Source organism: Giraffa tippelskirchi, chromosome 9 (genome assembly GCF_054371585.1).
Source record: "Giraffa tippelskirchi isolate mGirTip1 chromosome 9, T2T-mGirTip1v1.2.pri, whole genome shotgun sequence".
Classification (NCBI taxonomy): Eukaryota; Metazoa; Chordata; class Mammalia; order Artiodactyla; family Giraffidae; genus Giraffa; species Giraffa tippelskirchi.
In genome coordinates, this window is record NC_137283.1 from 70,636,879 (window position 1) to 70,659,318 (window position 22,440).

Here is a 22,440-nt window from a genome sequence, read left to right on the forward strand (position 1 = left end):
AACTGCAAAATGGACGCAAAACCAGTACCTCCTCCCAGGGTTGTGAAACTAAAAGGAAATGCTTACTGAGACTAGGGGGTTGGAGGGTCTCCAGCAGGCTCTCCTGTGTGAAACTTTTCTGGAACTGGGCTCTCCTCAACCTGTGGGTGAGGGTCCAGTGTGTAGCTGGGGAGCAGATGGGGCAGGATGTGAGCCGAAGCAAAAAAAGTACTAGTTTTTTTCAGAGGGGGAAGCCACCTCCTTTCCAGATCTGAGTGGGGCCTCCACCAAGGGCCCGCGGGATGTACAATCAGAAGTGACAACTCCAAACCCCCCACAGCAGGGATGGAGCCTTCCTGGGAAGAATCTTCTGTCTGGTCCAGGCTCCAGTGTGATGTGGTGCTGCTCACAGAGTTCTCCATGTCTCCACCAGGCAAAAAGTTCCCTGGAGCTGGAAGTCTATTAAACCACAGGTGCCTGAGTGTCAGAATGACACAAGGACTAAGAGCATTGAACATAAACTATATTGATAAAAAGGACAGAAGTACAGACGAGGCAAGGGGTGGGAAGCACAAGGACTGACTGCCTTTCAGTCATTTACCAGAAATGTGTCAGAAATATGTCCCCACCAGCTCAAGAGAGCCCAAATGGCAGAAATTAATGGACAATGAGGTTATGGGTCTAATCTCTATACTGCTGGTTCCAGAGACCCAAGTTTCAGCCCATCAAACTTTTTGTAGGCAGCCAGAAACAAAGGAAGAAACACAGACCTTGCCTTAGGAAGTCACAGCCAGACTTAAGGTTGGGATTGCTCAGAATGGTCAGTGGTCCCTATGGAGTCAGCCCCTCTTCCGTGCTCACATCCTCTGTCCTCACATAAACATGCATGGTTCACTACACAGAACTTTCTGGGGGTACTTGTGCATACTAGAACTGACAATAGTGACATGAAAGGAAAAGACACAGAAAAGGACACCTGCCTCTGGAGTGCTCCACACATTGCCAAAGATCTGAACTTCATAATACTTGGGATTTTGAAAAGTGTTTCTTAATATGTAAATGGAGAAGGGAATCCCACTGGGACTATTTAGTATCCATTGGGAAAGGAAGTTGGATCCCTACCTCACAAAACACCACCAAAGCCATTAGAGACATACCAAGAAGCAACACTTGAAAGGAGAACTTGACAAATTTTAGAACTATTTTTGATGAGTAAGTATTGTTTTTTTTTTTAATTGAGGTATTGTTGATTTTTAATGATTTGTTACTTTATGGTGAACAGCTAAGGGATTCAGTGATTCGGTGTCTCAGGTGCTTCCTTGGACAAAATTCACTCCCTTTGGCAAGCCCCTGGGCCATGTCCTCTACTCAGAACAGTTAATAATCCTGAAAACAGAGCAGAATGTGATGTTGCTCGCTGGTGTTTTTTGACAAAATAAATTATTCTAATATGACACAAAAAACAAACCTAGAGACTAGTAGAGGATCTCCACACATATCTTAAAACAGGAGGCCTTGCTCCCTTGAATCTGGGTGTGTGAAATAGGGCTTGGAAAGGGAAGGGCTGTGTTATGAATATTTTGTCTGCATAGGACAAAGGTGCATAGGTATGTAGAGAGGAGCAGGCAAGTCCCAGGACACTGAGCACATTGACACAGTGACTGCACTTTCAGCCCTTCTCTTGGGGCATCGCACTGTCTCCACACCTGACATAGGGTCAGCAGCTCCCACGTAAACTGGAGAGTATGGTCACATGACCTGGACCTGGCCAATCGGTGGGTTCTGTCCTCCATGGCCACCATGATTGGCTCAGGACTGTCACATTGACCAACCAGGGCCCAGGGCCGGGCCTCAAGCTGGAATCAAGAGAGAGAGGAGCTCTTGTTCTGCCAGAAGGAGTGGGGCTGTGTGACGCAGGTCTACAGCAGTGGGAGGGGCCCGAGGTCAGCCTGGGGCCGTTGGTGACCTTCCTGCACGAGTCAGGGCAGAGCCGCCAGCATGAGAATGAGGGTGCTGCCGAGCCCAGGGGTTGAGATCGCCGGTTCCTGCTGTGGTCGCGGAACTCCACCTGAGACCAATGGACACTGTATGCCTGTGAGTCCTCTGCTGCTTGTCTGCCAACTTGTTTGAACCACGCTGGGTGTTCTGTCCAGCTGGCTAAGTGCAGACCCTGGAAATTCAGGTGTGTGGGTTTTGGGTGGCTTCAGGGAAGAAATGCCAGATGACACTGGGAGACTCAAGTTATTCTGGATTCACGCGATATCTCTAAGGGCTAGATATTAATTCTCAGATAACCCAAATTAGTCTTCACAGGATTAAGATAGCAACGTGCTAAGGGAGCAATCGATGTCCTCATTCTAGAGGATGAAACTGGTGCTCAGAGAAGGGGGTAATGTGGCTACAGCAAGGAGGTGTGTACCCAAACAGGACCCAAGGATCATGCCATTTAAACTCAGGGAAGCCGCTGGTGTGGCTTGTCTGTGTGACGTGGGCTAAGGCACTCAGCCCATACTGGTTACTGTGGGCAACTGACTTGGTAAATACCATCTGGTAGCTTTGAGACTCACAAAAGAAGTTTGAACTGAAGAGAGAAAGGGCACCTCACTTCATCCAACCCACCACACCCTCCAGATTGCCACACACCCTAACCCCTTTCTCTTGCTTTCTGAGCCATTTATAGAGTCCCGTTCATGTGACATCTTTTGATGGCCACTGTTCACGAGCTGCTATCTGGAGGTGCTACAACAGCAGCCAAGGGCTTTTGCGCCCAAGTAACTCTATTCCTTTGAAGCTTGTGGGCCCTACTTCCCACATGCACACCACAGGTCTTTTCCAAGTATTGTGGAGACCCTCACTCAGTTTGTAGCATGTTGAATCCATCGATGTCCTCTCAATACCTCCCTTGAAACTCAGCTTGTGTGCTCCATTGTAGCAGTGTGGCCCAACTGCCTGCAACCGGATGGACAGAGCTGACAATGAAACAACAGCTCAGATCTGACAGCCAGAAAGCTCTGTAAAAAGGGACCTCACTCTTCACACCGTAGAGGCTGTAGGAGCCACCAGGGTTCTGGAATCAGTACTTGGGCCAAAATGACTCCACAGCTGTTTTCGTTCATGGGGAGGGTTCTGGCTCTAGTGGGAATGGCTCAAGTCTCCTGAGGTTCTGAAAGCACACGGTGTGCAGATTCATGGTACACAGAGAGGAGAAGGGAGGGGGTCCTGCCCTGGAGGTTGTCACAGCTCATGGATGAGCCAGGCAGGCAGGGCATGATAGCACCTGAGCTGCCTTCATGAGTGAATGGTGTGGGGGAAGCGGAAGAGAAGCCGGTCTGCTCCCTCGTGTGGTGCCCAGGGCAGGTTGTCCCCAGAGGAAACACTTACGACGGTGAGGACTATCACTGTTGTTTCCAAAGGGTTTCCATTGGTGCGTGTCTTCCTTGGAGCGGTCAGGCCGTCTCTAAAGTACACTGGCCATGGGCGTTGCCTGTCCTTGGAACTTCCCATGTGTTCTCTTTTTTATGGAACATTGATTTTCTAGAGGGTTTCTGGGCCAAAAGGATGTTGGGTCATTTTCTAGCCTTCTCTCATGAGGAACGCTTTACTGGGTGTTGGAGTGCTTAGTTTTTCCAGCTCCCTTTCTTGGCTTCTTTTGGGAGCTTGTGCAACAAGAAGAGCTCAGCATCTGCTTTCTGACTGAGATGTCACCCTTGAAACAGCAATGCCTGCATGGAGATTATGACGGCATTTGCCAAAAGGGCTTCGTTTGGCACATGATATCTTGAAAGTACGTACACTGTCCTTTCAGGTATGAAAGGCTAGTTCAAATGACATAAAAAATGAGAATTCTCAAATGTAGTCTTACAGTATGTGGGGAGCCCGAAAAAAAACTCCTTCAGTCATTTCACTGATAGTCATTGGGGACACCCAGAATATAGGAAGAAATGGAGAAAGAAAAGATGAAAATGTGTTCAGGATCGGAAGGAGGGGTGAACAGGGCATGCTTGCCGGGAATGCAGGATTTGTTGGAAGGTGGGGCATAAAAATCGAAAGGGTCTGAAACTACAAAGTGGTGATGGTAACACAGCATCACCACAGTTACACAAAAGTGTTCCCAAATTGTGACAATTGTGATAAAGTTTACTAATCCAAACTTAACTGAAAAAATTACAGGAAGACATAAAAAAATAAAACATCACAAAAAAGTTTGAAACAAACCAAATGCAAAGAAGTTCAGGGGAAAGGACCTCCATGTCCCCTGGGTGCGGACCGAGTTGATGGTGTCCACGGTGAACAGACAGGGATGGAGGCTGCAGAGCCGACCAATCCCCTGGACAAGGTGTTTCCAGAAAGGGCTCTGGGTCTCTGTCCAGAGCGGGGGCCCATTCTCCCTGCAGGGGTGGGTGAGTCATTGTGGGCGTCTGGGTGTTGCGCGGGAGCCAGGGCAGGCTCTCCCTGCCGAGGTGGTGACTCCTCCTCTGCCTCGGGTTCTCCTGCCAAAGCCCGAGCAGGTGCAGGTGCACGTGGAGGTGGAAGTTCTCGCTGAGGGGGTGGGGCATCAGTGCCTGGGGCTGGGGGTCCTGCAGGCACAGAGATCCGATCTGCCTGGTGTGCTGGCCAGTACCCAGCTGGCCTGGTGTCTCTGCAAAGGCAAGTCTCAGGTCTTGATCTCCCCTCAGTGGATCCCTGGGTCCTGCGCCTGGAGCAACTGCCTGTGTAGGGACAGGTCTGGGAAGTGGAGCCTGGCTGCAGTTGGAGGCCAGTGCTAGAGCTGGGAGAGAAGAAAATTTACCCACAGGCCAGCCTTGTCATCCCAAAGAATACCCACGTAGGATGTCTTTTCTGACTGAAGGGTGCAAGATGGGTGGTGGGAGACCAGCGTTTGCTCCAGACCCAGCATCAGCTTTCGGGGACTCGTCCCTGTGTAGCTCAGCACCCCCTCCCCACACACTCCCATGCACCAACCCCAGCGTCCTCACCTCTGTGCTCTGCCATGCTGGGCTCCAGGTCCTCCTGCTGCCTCAGAGGCCGGAGTTCTCGGGGCTCTGGGTCGGAGCCAGGTGTGCTGAGCTCCGTGGCAGCCTGAGACTGGGCCGCCGGGTGTATCCTGGGTGGTGTCTGGGCAGCAGGCCTTCCCCGCTTCCGCTTCGCTCCCAGTTGGGCTGAAGCCTCCGTGGGCACGCTCACCTGGAGCCTGCACTGGGCCTCACGGGTGGGGGGGGGTGCTTCGACCCCTCCCTCGGGGAGATGGATGGGGTGTCCCTGTCCTCGGCCTCCTCACGTGGGAAGCTCTGCAATGACAGTGACCGTCAGCCAGCCCTGCTTGGAGTTTTCCGAGCTGGGCCTGGCCAGTAGAGCTACTGCTTCTGCCCGCTCGAACTTCTGTTCCCAGAAGGGGCAGAGACGTGTGTCTGCTCAGATCCCCACGCGGGAAGAAAGAGACCCACCTGAGGGCGTGAGGTCAGCATGGGCGGCTGGCGCTGCCTGCACTCTCCCCATCCCGCCCAGCCTGCTCTCCCCTGGGGTGTGGACACAACTTGTCCGCAGGCTTCTGACCCCTCATCCGCCTGGGCTTACTTGAGGGAGACACACCCCGAGAAACCCGCATCCACACACACAGGCAAAGGGCCCAGTGTTTTCAGTCGGCATGGGAGAGGTGGCCTGGCCTGGCCTGGGGCTCCCTGTGTTACCTTTCTGTTTCTCCAGGCAAAGGGCCAGAGGCCTCTCGGGGGGGCCCTGAGCCAGCGTCCACAGGGTTCCCACACACTCTGCCTGTGAGCTCTCCTGAGGCCCCGGCCTCTGGGCAGGAGCAAACAGCAGAACAACTAGGCAGCAAGTGATCTGGCTGGGGGCTCCTCTCCGCTCTAGAGGCCTGGATACACAGGTTCCGGGTTCTGTTGGGTTCTGTTGCCAGCAAGTGACATCATTTCCTGGGGTTCGTGCTGAGGTCCCTTTCCCAAAGCTCCCCAAGGGAATCTCTGGGTTTCTGACTGCTCGACCACCCCCTTAGTCCATGTGCATGCACAGTGACACCCACACAGCCCACCCCGCAGCCTTGGGGAGGCCTGGGTGCAGTCAGGGCCTGAGCTCAGAGGACCCCGCTGCTCTCAGACCAGGCTCCTTCTTCTCATAAGTGATGTAGCCCTGGACAAGTATATGCCCCTCAGGGTTTCCCCAGTCTCTCCATCTGCAGAGTGGGGGTCGTTCTCCCATCGCTTCCTAGGTCTGTCGGCCTACGAGCACCTCCATGCCTTTACACCTGCGGCCGATATCACATGGAGCTTGTGCGCTGAGACTTCGGAAAGAAAGATTCCATACAGGGCTGACATAGCACAGAATGGGGCAGAACGAGGCCTGGATGCACTGTGGTACCCAGGAAAAGGCACTCCCCCTCCTGACTGTTTTGAGACGCCACATCCAAGTTGGAGGACCGAAAGGAAGACTTGAAGATCTCCCTCTCTTATAGAAAAGAGTAGCCAACTTTCTGGTCCTCTGTTTCCATTGAGATTCTGTTCAAGTGTCCCAGCTCGGCTTCTGTGGGTGGCTGAGCGTATAATGGCTCCCTGCATTCTTGTCTTTTACTCTCAAAACCTTCTGTCCTTTTCCCCCTTCTGGGGTGGATGGGCACTGTCATTGCTTCTAACTTCGAGACAGATTAATGAAAAGTCTGGACCATCTACTCCTTTCGTCTCTTTGGTTCCGTGTCTCTCTCTGGCTGTGTCCCTCTCTTTTCCTCTCTAACTTCAGTCTGTGTCTTCCTCTTTCTCTCTCGTGTGTGGATGGATGGATGGCTATGAATGCACATGTATATGATTAGATGAGGGTTAAGTTTTAGGGATAGGTTAGAGGGAGAGAAAGGCTTTATGTTGGAGTTGGTCATGGGGGAAGGGTCAAGGGTGGTGGTGGTGTTTCTTGGAATCTGAGTGCTGTGCATTCTTCGTCTCTTTCCCTATGAACCCCTTCTCAGATACACCACTTGCAAGGAGTCTCTCATGTTCCATTTCCTATCTTTTGGATTTGTGAATGCTTAGCTTTTCAGTTGTGAAGAGGTTCCATTGGATGGAAACCCATTGGTGTACTTCGTTTTCCTCTTTCCCTTACTTGAAGAGACCCATTTCTACTTCCGCCCACCAAATGTCAAGGAGATTCTGATGTTTAGGAGCCTTTGACCTACGCTTCTTTCTAGCTATCTCATAACATCTATCTTTAGGTTGAGTTTTTTCCCCGATATAGAGGTGGTCTGAGATAAAAACCAATAGCATTCGTCAGATGTAGCTGTCTGGTTTTCCCATGGACATTTATTGAAGAGGCTTTCTTGTTCCCATTTGGATATTCTCCCCTTCTTTGTCAGAGATGAGTTGACCATGGATGCTGGGGTTTGTTTCTGGACTCTCAACTTTATTCCATCGATCTGGATCTGTGTGTGTTGTTGTATTGCCAATAGCATACTGTCTTGCTGCTGCTGCTGCTGCTAAGTCGCTTAGGTTGTGTCTGAGTCTGCGAGACCCCATGGCCTGCAAGCCTACCAGGCTCCTCCATCCAGGGCATTTTCCAGGCAAGAGTACTGGAGTGGCTTGCCATTGCCTTCTCCGATACTCTTCTGAGGATCCTAGTTTTGTAGTCTAACTTCCTTTCACACAAACTTAGATGTCCGTATCGAGGCATTTTGTCAGATTGTATTGCCTATTTAGGCTCTTTTTCTGTTTCCGTACACTGTTTGGAATTCTTTGTTTGGTGCGAAAATGCATTGGCATTTTGGGAGGAATATCATCGAAGCTATGGATTGCCTTGTGGGGGTGTGACATCATTTTCCTAATAGGAATTCTTTCAAGCCATGAGCACAGCTTATCTTTCCAGGGATTTGTGTGGACTTGATCTTCTTTCTTCCATCTCTTGCCGTTTTCTGAGAACAGGTCTGTCCTTCCCTTCTGGGTTAGATGGACTCGTGGGTATCATTTCAGTGAATGGCATTGTCAGTGGGGGTGATAATTCCCTTCTCATTGGAAGACTTTGCTGTGAGTATTAGAAATGCAAATGATTTCTCTTCTCCTTCCTCCCTGTCCATCTCTCAGAGCCACCAGGAAACACAGGCCTCACCCAGGGTCACACAGGACTGAGGGAGTGCAACTAGACTGTTGTTTCTTCAGGCCCTCAGTGCTGGACATCATCCGGGATACTCTGTGTGTGTCTTCCTTGGTCTGGTGTCCCTTCAGACCTTTCCCTAGTTTTCACAGGCTTGTTTTGTTGGTGTTCTTTGTCTGTTTGGAGACAAATCCTTGATAAGCTTTGTGTTTGCACTTACTTGTCTCACGAAGTATGACCTGTCTTTTGCTTTTGTAATAAGGTCTTTACCACAGTAGATATCTTTGATTTTGCAAAGTCCACTGTATTCTCTGGGTTTTTTTGTGGACTGCCTTTTAGTTTTGTGTGTGAAGACTCAAAGCACTTGTCCAATTTCTGCTCCTTGTTCTTCTAGATTTGTGACAAGTTTTCATGGAAAGTTTGTCTAGGGATAATTGGAAGTGAAGTCAGTGTAAGGTGTCAAGTTTCCATCTCCATTCATGTCATCTCCTGCAGTTTCCAATTCCCTGTTCCTGAGTTGTTTTGGAGACCTTGTGGGAAGTTTCATTGCATTTGAGTTTGAATTTCCACCTTGAATAGATTCACACTGTTCTGCCCTCAGGGACACTGTAAAGGGGGAGTGAGGAGCAGCCTGCACTTCCAGCAGTGACCACACGGTGGGGCGAGTGCTGTTCTCCCCTCTGGGAGCCCCAGGCCACAGGCATCCCAGTGAGGAGCCAGCTCTGTGCTCAGCTGAAAGGAGTTAGTCTCTCAGGAGCCTTTGAGCCCTTGCGTTTGGGTCACCTAGGGTGGGCATTTACTGTGACAGAAAAAATTGCCCTGAATTCCATGGGTGGAAGAGCCTGGCTGTGTAGAGTTCGTGAGTTGCTGTGAATCAGACACAACTGAGCACACAAAAATTCAATATATTAAAACACTTTTTTTGTGGGGGTAGGGGGAAGGGGGGGTTGTGGGGTTTTTTGCCTTATATAATGGCCAAGGGAAATCTAGTTTGAACCTAAATTCACATAGATGGGAAAGGTATAGCTCTCCGTCACCCTTTAAAAAAAAAAAACTATTAAACTTTTCTGAAAGTTTATTTAGTAGCTTCCTTGAGCAGTTCATTATGAAGCTTTCTTTTTTTTTTTTTCTGTGAAATTGGCCTCATTAAAAAGTACAGTTTGTCTTTACTGGATAATTTTGTTCAGTGGTTTCTTAGGGAATCTTGGTAATGTTTGATTCATAATAAAGTTTTAATCTTCTTGCATTATTTTTTGTCTCTCGTGCAAAATGCCCATATGCTGACCCTATAATTGCACAGTCTTACATGAAAGAGCCCACAAATGTGTATGTTGGTACTTTGGACTTAGTTATAAGTTTCTTTGAGTTATTATTTATATCTTATGAATTTTATGCATTTTTCCCATTGTACTGTTATTTGGCCTTTGACTTCATAATTGAAATTGGCCTTTTAATGAAGCATTAATGAAAATTGACCTTTGATTTAAATTCTTGGTGATTCATGGCAAGTTGTTTTGTTCAGTCGCTCAGTCGTGTCCAACTGTTTGAAACCTCATGGACCATAGCACAACAGGCTTCGGTGTCCATCAGCAACTCCCGGAGCTTCCTCAAATTCATGGCCATTGAGTCGGTGATTCCATCCTTTCAGCTCATCCTCTGTCATCCACTTGTCCACCCACCTTTCATCTTTCCTGACATCAGGGCCTTTTCCAATGAGTCGGTTCTTTCCATCAGGTGGCCAAAGTATTGGAGCTTCAGCATCCGTCCTTCTAAAGAATATTAAGGCTGATTTCCTTTAGGATGGACTGGTTGGCCCTCCTTGCAGCCCAAGGGCCTCTCAAGAGTCTTCTCCAGCACCACAGCTCAAAATCATCAATTCTTCTGTGCTCAGCTTTCTTGAAGTCCAACTCTCACATCCATCCATGACTCCTGGAAAAACCATAGCCTTGACTAGATGGACTTTGGTTGGCAAAGTAGTGTCTCTGCTTTTGAAAATGCTGTCAAGGTTGGTCATAACTTTCCTTCTAAGGATTAAGTGTTGTTTCATTTCATGGCTGCAGTCACCATCTGCAGTGATTGTGGAGCCCTGAAAAGTCAAGTCTGCCACTCTTTCCCAATCTATTTGCCATGATGTGATGGGACCCGAGGCCATGATCTTAGCTTTCTGAATGTTGAGCTTTAAGCCAACTTTTTCACTCTTCTCTTTCACTTTCATCAAGAGGCTCTTTAGTTCTTCTTCGCTTTCATGCAATAAGAGTGGTGTCATCTGCATATTGGAGGTTATTGAGACCTCCTGGCATTCTTGATTCCAGCTTGTGCTTCACCCAAGCCAGCGTTTCTCAGGATGTACTCTGCACAGAAGTTAAATAAGCAGGGTGACAATATATAGCTTGGAACACTCCTTTTCCTATTTGGAACCAGTCTGTTGTTCCATGTTCAGTTCCAACTACCTTCCTCACCTCTACACAGGTTTCTCTAGAGGCAGATCAGCTGGTCTGGGGTTCCCATCTCTTGAAGAATTTTCCACAGTTTATTGTGATCCACACAGTCAAAGGCTGTGGCATCGGCAGTAAAGCAGAAATAGATGTTTGATCTGGAACTCTCTTGCTCTTTGCTGATGCAACGAATGTTAGCAATTTGATCTCTGGTTCCTCTGCCTTTTCTAAACCCAGCTTGAACGTCTGGAAGTTCACGGTTCCTGTATTGCTGATGCCTGGCTTCGAGAATTTTGACCATGACTTTACTAGCATGTGAGCTGAGGGGAATTGTGCCGTAGCTTGAGCACTCTTTGGCATCGCCTTTCTCTGTGATTGGAATGAAAACCGACCTTTTCCAGTTCTGGGTCCACTGCTGTGATTTCCTAATTTGCTGGCATATTGAGGACAGCACTTTCACAGCATCATCTTTTAGGATTTGAAATAGCTCAACGGGAATGTCCATCACCTCCACTAGCTTTGTGCGTAGTGATGCATCCTAATGCCCACTTGAGTTCACATTCCTGGATCCCCAAGAAGGGGATATATGTATATACTTACAACGGATTCATACTGTTGTGTGAGGGAGGGAAACTAAACTTTGTAAAGCAGTTCTTCCTCAATTAGAAAGAAACAAATTTGAACATTCTCGCTCAATACTTCTGTACTGTCATCGAAACTCTATGGAATCATCCTCTATTCCTAGTTCCTTTTCCACTATATATTAGTGCTTCTTCATTCCTCAAAGGTTTGGAAAGTATGATTTTCATAGCTCCACACTCTTCCTCAATATCTTATATAAATTAGAAAAATGTCAGTCTCATCCTAGAAATAGAATGCCAAAATAGGTTAATATTTAAACTTAAAGCTTTCATGTTCAATTCCGTTTAGAGAGAATTGCCTTGAAAATCTAAAAGCCGTATGAAAAGTAAGTTATTTGGAATAGTGTTTTCATCTGTTTTGCCTTATTGTCACTTGCTTCTAAGGACTCGTTTCCTTGTGTAATTTTTCCTTTGAGTGTAGTTTTTCCCTGAAATAACATTTTCAATTGAAATGTAAAGAATGTCAAGAGGGACCCTTGTGTGTGTTATTCACGCAGTCGAGTCCGATTCTTTGTGACCCACGGACTGTATCCTGCCAGGCTCCTCTGTCCGAACAATTCTCTGGGCAAGAATATTGGAGTGGGTAGCCTTTCCATCCTCCAGGGGACCTTCCTGACCCAGGAATGCTGGGTCTCGGGCATTGTAGGCAGATTCGCTAACATCTGAACCACCGGAGAAGCCCGACCGTGGTGTCAATGGATGCAAAAATCCACAAGAGAATATTAGCAAACCAAATTCAATAATACATGAAAAGAATCTTACACTCTAATCAAATGGAACTATTTCTAGTGATGCAAGGGTGACATTATCTGCAAATCAAACTATGCGGTAGAGTATATGTGCAAACTAAAGAATACAAACCGTATGATCACCTCACTAGTTGCAAAAAAAGCTCTTGATCAAGTGTAACCTCTCTATATGATTCCAGCTTTCACTAAAGTGTTTATACACGGAACATAGGAAAGGCTATAGAAGACAAGACCACATCTAACATCAGACTCAGTGGTGAAGAGTTGAAGGTTTTCCCTAAAAGATCAGGAAGAGAAGAAGGATGCCAGCTCTCACCAATTTTCTTCAACAGAGTATTGGAAATCCTCCCCAGAGCAGATAGGCCTGAAAAGGAAATCAAAAGGCATCCCCATTAGAACAGAAGGAGTAAAACTGTCACGACATGATTATGAGATGATATTATCTGAAACCCTACACACTACCCCAGAAAACGCTGTTAGAACTAATAAATTCCTCAAGATAACAAGAGATGAAGCATCAGAGAGAGAAATGAAGAAAACAGTCCCATTTAGAAATGCATCCAAAGGAATAAAATACCTTGAAATCAATGTAAACCAGGAGCTGAAAGACTTGCAAAGTGTCAAGGTTTCCAAGCCAGGAAGTCTGGGTTGAAATCCCCCTCCCTCGCTAACCTGCTGTGTGACCCTGGGCAAATCACACAGTGACCTGTGGCTCAAGCATTGCAATTGCCAAATGGACGCCAAACCAGTACCTCCTCCCAGGGTTGTGAAACTAAAAAGAAATGCTTCTTGAGACCAGGGGGTTGGAGGGTCTCCACCAGGCTCTCCTTGTGTGAATCTTTTCTGGAACTGGAGTCTCCTCATCCTGTGGGCAATGGTCAAGGGTGCAGCTGGGCAGCCAGATGGGGCTGGATGAGCACCAGGGCAAAGATGATACTAGTTGTGGGTCAGGGAGGGAGGCCACCTCCTTTCCAGATCTCAGAGTGTGGCCTGAACCAAGGAGCGGGGGATGCCAAATCAGAAGTGATAACTTTGAATCCCTCCACAGCAGGGATGGAGCCTTCCTTGTAAGAAGCTTCTGTCTGGTCCAGGCTCCAGTGTGATGTGGAGCTGCTCCCTGAGTTCTTTCCGTCTCCACCAGGAAAAGAGCTCTCGGGAGCTGCAGGTCTATTAGACCACAGGTGCCTGAGTGTCAGAATGACACAAGGGCTAACAACATTGATCATGAAATATCTTTACAAAACTGACAGAAGTACAGATGAGGCAGGGGTTGGGAAGCAGAAGGATTGACTACCTTTCAGGACTTTAGCAGAAGTGTACCTGAAATCTCTCCACAGCAGCTCAGGAGAGCCCACATGGAGGAAATCCAATGGAAAATCAGGCTATGGGTCTAATCTGCTGAGGAAATGAAGCTACACTGTGCAGGCTCCAGAGACCAAAGTCCCCATCCACCAACCTTACTGTGCACATGTACACTCCAAAGGAAGAAACACAGAGCTTGCCTTTGGAAGTCGTAGCCAGACTCAATGTTGGGCTTGCTCAGCATGGGCAGTGGTCACTATGGACTCAGTCCCTCCTCCATGCTCAGATCCTCTGCCCTCACTGTAACACACATGGTTCACTACAGAGAACATTCTGGGGGTTCTTGTGTATGCTAGAAACTTCCAAAAGCCAACTGCGAGGAGAAGACGGAGAAAAGGACACCTGCCTCTGGGGTGCTTCCCAAATGACAAAAGGTCTGAAGTCCTTGATAGTTGAGATTTTAGAAAATGCTTTTTCGTATGTAAATAGAGAAAGGAGGCCCACTGGGACTATTTGGTATCCAACAGGCAAGTAAGTTGGATCCCTACCTCACAAAACACCATCAAAGCAATTAGACACATAAGAAGAATGAACACTTAAAAGAAAAACTTGACAAATTTTACAACAATTTTTGAGGCATGAATCTTTTTTTTTTTAATTGAAGTATGGTTGCTTTTTAATGATGTGTTAGTTTCATGTGTACAGCAAAGTGATTCAGTGATTCCCTGTCTCAGGTGCTTCTCTGGACAAAATGCAATACCTCTGGGAGGCCCCTGGGCTGTGTCATCTACTCAGAACAGCCAATAATCCTGAAAACACAGAGTAGCATGTGCCGGCGCCCGTGGGTGTTTTTTGGCTGAATACGTTATTCTAATAGGACACCAAAAGGAAGCCTAGAGGCTGGGAGAGGATCTCCAAACCTATCTTCAAACAAGAGGCCTTGCTCCCCTGAACCTGGGTGTGTAGAACAGGGCTTGGAAGGGAAGAGGTGTGTCCAGAATATTTTGTCTGCAACGGACAGTGTGGTGTGTAGAGAGGACGTGCAGGCACGTCCCAGGACACTGAGCATGTGGACACAATGACTGGACTCTCAGCCCTGCTCTTGGGGCATCGCATAGTCACCAGCCCTGGCACAGGGTGAGCAGCTCAGGAGTTTCCTGGCGAGTATGGTCACATGACCTGGCCCTGGCCAATCGGTGTGTTCCACCTCCCTGGCCACTGTGATTGGCTCCAGACTGGGGCAGTGCCCAATTGGGGCCCAGGGCCGGGCCTCACGTTGGAACCAAGGGGAAGACGAGCTCTGGTCCTGCTCGGGTAGGGGAAGGGGTGGGGCTGGGTGATGTCAGGCTCCAGCAGTGGGAGGGGCGTGAGGTCCGCCTAGGGCAGTTGGTGACCTTCCTGCTCCCCTCAGGGCAGAGCCGCCGGCCTGAGAACGAGGGCGCTGCTGAGCCCAGGGGCTGAGATGGCCAGTTGCTGCTGTGCTCCCAGAGCTCCACCCGAGACCTGAGGGAAGCCGTTTGCCTGTGAGTCCTCTCCTGCTTGTCTGTCAGCTTGTTTGAACCATGCTGGGTTTTCTGCCCAGCTGGCTAAGGGGAGTCCCTGGAAATGCAAGGGTGTGGGTTTGGGCTGACTTCAGGGAAGACATGCCAGATGACCCTGGGAGACTCCAGCTTAATCTGGATTCAGGGCATATCTCTTCGGGCCAGATAGTAATTGTAGGATAACCCTAATGAGTCTTCACAGGATGAAGAGAGTAACGTGCTAAGGTAGCAATCGATGCTGGTGCTCAGAGAAGGGGGGGAATTTGGCAACAGCAAGGAGGTGTGTACCCAGACAGAAACTCCCAGATCCGGCCATCTGAGCTCAGTGAAGCCACTGGTGTGTCTTGTCTCTGTGGCAGGGGCCGAGGCACGCAGCCCACCCTGATTCCTGCGAGGGCCTGAGTTGGGAAGTGCCCTCTGGTAGCTTTGAGACTCACAAAACCAAATTGCACTGGAGAGAGGAAGGAGACCTTCCTTCATCCACCCCACCACCCCCTCCGGATTCCCACATACCCTGACCCCTTTCTCTTGATTTCGGAGCCGTTTCCAGAGTCCCGCTCATGTGACCTCATTCAAAGTCCACTGTGGACGAGCTGCCATCTGCAGCTGCTACCACAGCAGCCAAGGGCTTTTGCTCCCGAGTACCTCCCTTCCTTTGGAACTTGGGGGCCCTCTACTCCCCACTTGCACACCACAGACCTTTGCTGAGTATTGTGGGGACCCTCACTCAGTTTGCAGCATGTTGTAGCCATCACTGTCCTCTCAATACCTCCCTTGAAACTCAGCTTGTGAGCTCCTTTGGAGCAGCGTGGCCCACCTGGCTGCAATGGAAGAGACACAGCTGACAGTGAAACAAAAGCTTAGCTCTGACAGCGGGAAAGCTCTGTAAAAAGGGACCTCCCTCTTCCCACCTTAGAGGCTGTAGGAGCCGCCAGGGTTCCGCAACCAGTGCAGGGGCCAAAATGACTCCACAGCTGTTTTCATTCCTGGGGAGGGTTCTGGCTTGAGGGGGAATGGCTCAAGTCTCCTGAGGTTCTGAAAGCCCACTGTGTGCAGATTCACAGTACACAGAGAGGAGAAGGTGGAGTTCTGCCCTGGAGGTGGTCCCAGCTCATGGATGAGCCAGGCAGGCAGGCAGGGCATGATAACACCTGAGCTGCCTTCATGAGTGAATGGTGTGGGGGCAGAGGAAGAGAAGCCGGTCTGCTCCCTCATGTGGTGCCCAGGGCAGGTTGTCCCCAGAGGAAACCCTTACGATGGTGAGGACTATCACTGCTGTTTCCAAAGGGGTTCCATTGGTGCATGTCTTCCTCGGAGCGGTCAGGCCGCCTCTAAACTACACTGGCCATGGACATTGCCTCTCCTTGGAACTTCCCATGTGTTCTCTTTTTTAAGAAACACTGATTTTCTAGAGGGTTTCTGGGCCACAAGGTTGTTGGGTCCTTTTCTAGCCTTCTCTCATGAGGAACGCTTTACCAGGTATTGGTGTGGTTTATTTTTCCAGTTGTCTTTTTTGGCTTATTTTGTGAGTTTGTTTGTGCCACAGGAAGAGCTCAGCATTTGCCTTCTGGTTGAGATGTCACACTTACAACAGCAATGCCTGCCTAAGGCACACCCTTCCTGCCTATTTCGAGACCCCCCAGTGGGAGGACCAAAAGTAAGACTATGCCATCACCCTCTCCTATATATAAATTTCTAGTCCTCTATTTAGCTTTCATGAAGCCTGATGTGTCCATATCAGGGCTTCTTTCCTCAGATTTTATTGAATATTTAGGCTCTTTCTTGTTTCCATACATACTTTGGAATTCTTTCTTTTAATTCCATGAGAACATCCCTTGGTATTTTAATAAGAATAGCATGAAAATTATTAGCTTGATATCACGGTTTAAAACATTAGCTTGAGACAGACAATCAGATTAATATTTAGAACTAGTTCTGGGATCTGTGAGCTAAAGGCAAAATAGAAAAATGGGTTCCATAAAAGGGGACATCATTCAGGCAAGTCAAGGCATGGGATAGTTTTAAACTGCTATACTAACTGTATAAATGTACCTGTTTTAAATATTTTTAATGCTCTCTCTCAATTGCTCTATTCTCTATTGCCATGCAGAGACTCTACTAATATATGCCTGATACCCAGCTTGCTTGACAAATGGTCAGCCCTGAAACAAATGATAAAGTCAAATGATAAAAAAGAAAAAAGAACAAATAAAAATATGGATATCCAGGAATTCCCTGATGGTCTAGGTGCGAAGACTCCGTGCTCCCAAAGCAGGGTGCCCAGATTCAATTCCTAGTCAGGGAACTATATCCCATAGACCACAACTGAGATCTAGAGCAGCCAAATTAAAAAAAATAAATAAAAAATACAAATGCCACAGACAGTATAAAAAAATAACATGGTATCCATATATTTCTGATAAATGTTATAAAAAATGGGGACATTTCCTTTTCAGGAAAAGACCTGAGGATTATTAGAAATAAATTAAGGAAATTTAAAAACAAACAAAAAGCAGAAAACATATTATGCCAAACAAAAGAAGTCAGACACAAATGAAAACACATGATGCAATTGTTATGAAATCCTAGAAAACAGATCTAATCTCTGGAGACCAGCAGATCATTGGTGCCTGGTATTGATAAAACTGGTTGGGAAAAGGACAAGAGAAGATTTGGGGTGATGGAAACATTCTGTATCTTGCCTATGGTGGCTGTACCTGGGCGTATTTATGTCAGAAATCATAAAACTATACCCTTAAGTTTTATTACATGTAGATTATACTAAGCTCATGAAAAGATACTTAACAAATTTGTCACTAGAGAAATGCAATTTGAAACCACAATGAGAAACCACCTCATATCCAAAATAGCTTCAATGTAAAGATAAGAAACAACAGAATATAACAAGAGTGGACAAGATTAACAAGTGGTGGGAGAAAGTGGAGACACTGGAACCATGTATCTTGCTGGGGAGAATGGAAGATGATGTGGCCACTGTGGAAAACAGTTCACAGATTCCTCAAAAAGTTAAAATTACCATATGACCTGGCAATACTACTCCTAGGTCTAAACCCAAAAGAATTGCCAGTAGGGACTCCAGCAGATACTTGTACATGAATATTCATACCAGCACGATTCACAACAGCCAAAAGGGAGATGCAACCCAAACGTTCATCAGTGGGGCAGTGGATAAACAAAATGTGTTGCATACACAGTTACCCCTCAAACAACACAGATTTGAACTGCACAGGTCCACTTACACCTGGATTTTTTTCAATAAATACATACTATGACATGTGCCATGGTTTTTGAATCCACAGAAGTTAAATCGGGGTTATAGAGGGATGACTATAAAGTGTACACAGGTTTTTGACTACATGGACGGTCTTAATACTTTTTTGCTTTCAAGAACTAATTTTGTGCTCAGAGATATAACTTGATACTTTCATGTCCACCTCCCTCCCTCCCATCTTCATTTTGAAACTGAGAGATGCCTCAGTATCAGCAGGGCCCACAGCCATGACTTTCCACCTCTACTCTGTTCCTCCAGGTGCCCCCCCACCCCGCCAATAGTTGTCACCACTTCTTGTTTCTCAGGCCAAAACACCAAACAACGATTTCATTCTTGGATCCTTCCTTTTTCACCAACTCCAGACATGAATTAAGTTGATTCTGTCTTTGAGATATATCTAGTTCTCCCCATGTATGAGCACTTGCTTTATTACACTACTAGTACCAGTGACTTCCCTGATAGCTCAGATGGTAAGGAATCTGCATGCAATGCAGGAGACCCTGGTTTGATTCCTGGCTTGGGAAGATCTGCTAGAGAAGGGATAGGCTACCCACTCCAGTATTCTGGCCTGGAGAATTCCATGGACTGTATAGTCCATGTGGTTGAAAAGAGTCAGACACAACTGAGTGATTTTCATTCATTCACACTCTGACTCAGTACCAGTGAGCAGGGAAGTAGATTTTAAGTAAATGCTGCTTAATTAACTGCCCATCTAGATGGAATAAAATCAATCCAACAAAAGTCAGTTCCAAGTGAATAGTGAATCTAATTGGGAAGGTAAGAAAAACTGGAAGATGACATAGGGGAATATCTTCATGATCTCAAGTAGGCAAAAATCCAAGGGCAGGAATTTGTGCCTTCTGTGTTCATGCCCCATCTCCAGTGTAGATGCCCAGTATTTATAGAAAGAACATAAAGAAAACTTCAACACAGTCAGGAGGAAACTACACACATGCAAGTCATACAGTGTTCTTAATGCTCAGATTGAATGTCATATAAATGTCACTTCTCATTAGTCTAACATCTAATGCAATCCTAATTAATAACCACTCAGACAGATTTTCAGGATACACTGATTCTAAGTTTCACATAGAAAAATGAGCAAGAATACCGAGGAAAGCCCTGAGGGAAAAAAAAGCCAGGTCCAGTGATGAGGTGTGATAAGGCCTACCAGGAGATAAGACAGATTTTAAAGCCAGAATTATTATCATTTTTTTGAAGAATCCAGACCACAACTATTACAAGTTCCATCATTGGCTCAGGTACCATTACAAAAAAAACCTAATACTAAGACTCTGACTTCTTAGATGCCTCCCAATTCAGAGATCTCTGCTCTTTTTTTATTTCTTGTTTCTCACTCAGATCATTTATTAAGAGTGAAAGTTGGGTCACCGTATTTACACTTATGCAACACAAAAAGTAGCTCAGTTGGTAAAGAATCTGCCTGCGGTGCAGTAGACCCGGGTTCAATCCCTGGGTCTGGAAGATCCCCTGGAGAAGGAAATGGCAACCTACTCCAGTATCCTTGCCTGGAAAATCTCATGGACAGAGGAGCCTGATTGGCTGCAGTCCATTGGGTCGCAAAGACTTGGGCACGACTGAGCGACTTAACACTTACTTAACACAAAAAGTCACATACATACTGAGAGTGTTAATAGCCTCTGTAGGCAGGTCAGAGGTGCCCAAGTGGCAGGAAGAATTAAAACTGCAATTGGTGGACTTTTTTTATTCCTTTTTTCTCTTAAAACTCTGTGTTGTCATGACAATACCTGCTTCTGCCTGAACTTAACTTTATTTCAAATCTTGAGCTTACAAGTGCATTTTTCTCATGGAAATGTCTTCCTTAAACTATGTTAATGTGTTAAAAAAATAACTACGTATTTGCTAGGAAATCTGCCTTCCTTCAAGATTCCTGTCACCTGTTTCATGGGCAGGCTGACTCACCTTGTGCCGATGCTGTCTCAAAATGCGTGTTGTGGGTGAGGTGCCTGGTGCAACTCTCAGCTTTCAGGCATTTCTATTCTCTAATGAGCAGTTTGCTAATAGGTATTTAACTCCTTGCTAGAAACTAGCAAGGGGGCACTCTTTCTGCCCCCTTCTGATGTCTATGTCAGAAGCTGTCTCTATGTCTTTTATACTTTAATAAAACTTCATTACATAAAAAGCTCTGAGTGATCAGGCCTCATCACTGACCCTGGATCGAATTCCTCTTCTCTGGAGGCCAAGAATCCCGGTGTGCCTCACAGCTCATCTCAGCAACATTTCAATACTAAAGAGATTCTCCCAGAACTAAGAGGTTTTTAATAGTACAGACCCCTAGATTACAAAATGAAAATACATATGACCCCCCTAACTTGTGCGGCTTCACAGGTGGCACAGTGTGGGTCAGAAGATCCCCTGGGGGAGGGCATGGCAACCCACTCCAGTATTCTTGCCTGGACAATCCCATGGACAGAGGAGCCTGGCGGGCTACAGTCCATGGGCTAGTGCAGAGTGGGACACAAATGAAGTGACTTTGCACTCATGTACCCTCATTTGTCAGGAAATTATTGTCACAGGCAGTATGAGGAGGCCTGAAATAGAAGTACAGTTACAAAATGAACAAAAAAGCAACAAATTTGCACCCCCCAAACACTCTGATAGGCAGAACAGATAGTAGACATTTGAAACAGGAGATACACCCAAGCTCTGTCATTGCCAAAGATGTGTTCATTAAGTGAAGGCCATGGAAGGGCTTGTGTTTGAAGATGCAAGCTCGATAAAAAAGCTGCCTGTAGACATGCCTACCCTAAGAAAATGTCCTACCTTGCCCCTGTCTGGATTCCATCTAAAAAAATGGGGTCAACTTCACCCTTCCTAACCGGAAACTTGGAAACTGTAATAAAAGGGAACGAACACAAAGGCACCCCTGGTGCACCAAGCTCCCCAGGTGTGATCCGAGCTCACCTGTCCTTCAGTCCAGCTGCCTTTCTCGCCAACAGGGATGTGATGGCTAATGGGAGGGCCACAGAGCCGTGCCTGCTCAAGTCAGGGTCACTCGAATGACCTGTCTGAAAGGCTGAAGTCTGAGCCAGAGACCACAGAGCGAGTGTCTGTCCTGAACGTTTGGAGTCTAGGACAACAGATTTCCAACCAGGACAGTGGAACCTTGGACTTCAATCATAGGCTGCTCTATTCTCCCCTCCCATTCATTTGGCAACATTCAACTGCCTTCCCAGCCTTGAGTCCAGCAGGTTGTTTCAGTCCCTGAGAGCCAGGCTGGCCTTGGGAACCTCTGCTCAGGGGCAAGGTCTGGATGACCCGATGCACCCCTATAGGCTGGGTCACGGCTATGCTGCACTTCGGGAAGCAGATGAGCACCAGCCAGGTCAGGATGGTGAGAGGCTGGTGCAGACAATGCCCTGGTGCCACGGCAAGTCTTCTTGAATTTCAGTGTCCCCATCTCTAAACGTCAGTGACCAGTTTTCCCAACACCACTTACTGAAGAGACTGTCTTTTCCCCTTCATTATGTATTCCTTTTACATTTCATTCTGCGTTTTAAGAAAAGCTCTTAGCTATTAGCCTAGCCTACCTTCACTGAACACCTATCTATAATCCACATTAATGTTTTTCAATTATTTTAATGCATTTTGATGCAATGAAATTTAATACAAAATTTGTTATTACATACACCTTTTGAAGAGTGTTTGTGGTTCCTGTATTATGAACATATTTCCTATTCGGCTTCTGACAGATGATACCTAACACAATTATTATGTAGGGAACGGAAAACTCTACACATAACTACAGAGGAAAGCTGGGAACATGATCAAAGAAGCTTTCATAGAAATGAACCTTCCCAAGATTTACTTGGGCCTGGGGAGCGAGGCTAAAATGTAACACACAGTTGTTGCTATTTTGGTCTATGAAATTCCTTTACTGTTTCATTTCAAGGTATGTAAAGTATTAAGAAAAATACCACCAAATAAAACACTGTGTAAGTCAGAAAGAGAAAGACAAATATTGTATATTAAAGCATGGGTATGGAATATAGAAAGATGCTACTGATGAACCTATTTGTCAGGCAGCAGTGGAGACGCAGACATAGAGAACAGACTACAGACTTATGGACACAGTGGGGGAAGAGAGGGTGGGACCAACTGAGAGAATAGCACGGAGACACATATATTACCTTGTGTAAAACCAGAGCAAGTGGGAATTTGCTCTGTGACACAGGTAGCTCAATCTAGTGCTCTGTGACAACCCTGAGGGGTGGCATGGGCAGGGAGAAGGGAGGGAGTTTAAGGAGGAAGGGGACATATGTATACCTTTGGCTGATTCATGTGGATGTATGGCAAAAAACCAACATAAGATTGTAAAGTAATTGTTCTCCAATAAAAAAAAAAAGAAACATGATGTGGTAAACAAAGAATTAGAGGCTA

At 46.8% G+C, this 22,440-nt stretch overlaps 1 long non-coding RNA gene across 1 annotated transcript; it reads left to right on the forward strand.

Moving 5' to 3' along the window:
* Window positions 1-1,955: 1,955 nt before the first annotated feature.
* On the forward strand, window positions 1,956-17,238 carry LOC145521802 (uncharacterized). Its single transcript, XR_014065706.1, has 4 exons — window positions 1,956-2,161; window positions 14,597-14,708; window positions 16,273-16,383; window positions 16,837-17,238. It is a non-coding gene; the product is annotated as an uncharacterized LOC145521802 (long non-coding RNA).
* The last annotated feature ends 5,202 nt before the right edge of the window (window positions 17,239-22,440 follow it).